The following is a 2,178-nucleotide window of genomic DNA, read 5'->3' as shown; positions in this document are numbered from 1 at the left end:
AGGCCAGGCTGGACATTGGGGCTTGGAGCAGCCTGGGACAGTGGGAGATGTCCCTGCCCATGGCAGGGGTGGCACTGGATGGGCTTTAATGTCCTTTCCAACCCAAACCACTCTGGAAAATTCCATGTTTCACCTCAAGTTGTGCTTTTTTGTGCCAGATAAATTCCTGAACCACAGGACAGGACCCCAAAGTGACAGACACAGAAGAAGGAATCACCTCACCTTGTTTAGATTACAATTGTATCACGCTCCCTCGCACTTGGATAATTTCAGAGCTGAAGTGGTCAGACCTGTTTGCTGTAGGAAATGGCAGGGCTGGAGTCTGGCAGCAGGAACCAGACCTGGAGGGATGGCAGGAGCCTGCAGATCCACATAGCAACTGGCCACGGAAACTGGCTGAACCTCTGCCACGAGCCAGACATCCAGCCCTGGAGCGGCGGGTTGGGAAAAGCTTCACCCAGCAGCAGGAACAACACCATGCCCACCTGCTGTGATCCCCACAGACAGCGGCATGGCTCTGGATTCAGGAGCCTGCAGGAGCACTGGGGCTCCAATCTAGGCTGCTTTGATTCAATGCTTTTATACCTGTGGTGAACAGAGCTTCAAGAGAGGAGACAAACCCTTGAAACTCTGTACCTGGGCACCACATCGCCCTGCCAGCAGCTCAGAGACCCTCAGAGCCCAGATCCCCCCCAGAGCCCACTTTACCCCCAGAGCCACCTCCCCTGACCACAGGAAAGGAGCTGGAGCAGGAACACATCTGAGACCACCACAACACCACGGTGTAAAAGCAGCCTCTGCACCTCAGAAGGTCACCGAGCACTTCCCGAAGCTGCTGATTGCTGCTGGCTCCTGAAAGGTGTTTTGCAATCCACTCCCGAAGGAACTGGTTTAGATAAACAACCCCTCCCCATGACTGGAGACAAAGCCATGCAGATGACCAGAAACCAGCAAACTTTACCTTCTGAAAAGGGATAAATCTCTCCCTCAGGTGCAGATTTAAAGTGCATTTCCTCTCCTCACATAGCCTGTATATAGTCATAGAATCACAGAATGGTTTGGGTTGGGAGGGACCTTAAAGCTCATCCCATTCCACCTCCTGCTGCGGTCAGGACACCTTTCACTCGCCCAGGCTGCTCCAAGCCCCATCCAGCCTGGCCTGAAAAGCTTCCAGGCACAGAGATCAGAGGGGTGTGAGCAGCCCTCGACCCGGAGCAGCCTGACCGCCGCGGTTCCCTGCACTCTTTGATCTCCGTGACCCAGGGAGGCTCAGATCCCAGAGCCAAGGAAGCTGCAGGGCAGAACGGAACAGCTCCAGAACAGCCATTAATTCCAGCCAGTACAAGCCATTCACTTTGCCATTTACACAGCACTAAGAACTCCAGAGAAATTCCACCCCCAGCAAGGAGTCGCTGGGCTGGAGCCACTGTTGGAGGAACTCACCCAGGACAGCTCCACCAGCCACCTCCACGGCCACCAACTTACCAAAAAACTTCACTTTTAACATGGGTAACAAATATAAACCAAACTGTGCCTGCACAAAAAGAGGCTTTTCAATAACTGTGAGCAAAAATGGCTGATGGTACAACCCAGGCTTGTGATTCCTTTGCCATGGCTCTGCCAAGCCTCACACTGGGGTTCATACTGTGCAGGCAGTTTTCCCAGGATTGGGTGGGAATGGCTGGAGAGCAGCCCTGGGGAGAAGGACCTGGGGGTGCTGGAGTGAGAGAGGCCAGACATGCCCCAGCCACGAGCACTGGGACCCCGAAATTCCCATGCTGATTCCCCAGGATGGGCAGCAGGAAAGGGGGAATTCTACCCCTCTGTACCCAAAACCCAGGAGAAAGCCATGGCAGAGAGGGAGAGAGCCAAAAGCACCTTTAATAGGGAGCAGACAGGAGCCAGAGGGAACAGATGCAAAGGGAGCACCTGGAGCGTGGAGATAGGCATCAGAGAGCTCGAGATGCTGATAAAGCATCAAAGGAGCCCACGCCTTCATATCAGCCATCCTAAACTCCTTCTGATCCAGCCTGCTGCTCCTTCCCTCCTCCAGAGGTGGGAAATTCACAGCCTGAGTCACCAGCAGAGCCTCAGGACATAAGAGTGGAGCCCCAGGAAAGTCCAGGACACAGTGACAGAGCTCCAGGACACAGTGACAGAGCTCCAGGACAGTGACAG

General features: G+C 54.4%; 1 protein-coding gene across 1 annotated transcript in view; it reads right to left on the bottom strand.

The window, feature by feature from the left end:
- LOC121676721 (stromal interaction molecule 1-like) overlaps positions 1-2,178 on the bottom strand; it is a 67,318-nt gene that overhangs the window by 27,976 nt on the left and 37,164 nt on the right. The gene's annotated exons all lie outside the window — the stretch shown is intronic.

This window comes from Corvus kubaryi, unplaced genomic scaffold, assembly GCF_017639235.1.
Source record: "Corvus kubaryi isolate FWS band 111438036 unplaced genomic scaffold, C.kubaryi_AGA036_p1.0 114, whole genome shotgun sequence".
NCBI lineage: Eukaryota > Metazoa > Chordata > Aves > Passeriformes > Corvidae > Corvus > Corvus kubaryi.
Note: the sequence above shows the minus strand (reverse complement) of the source record. Positions and strands in the feature narration are given on the sequence as shown.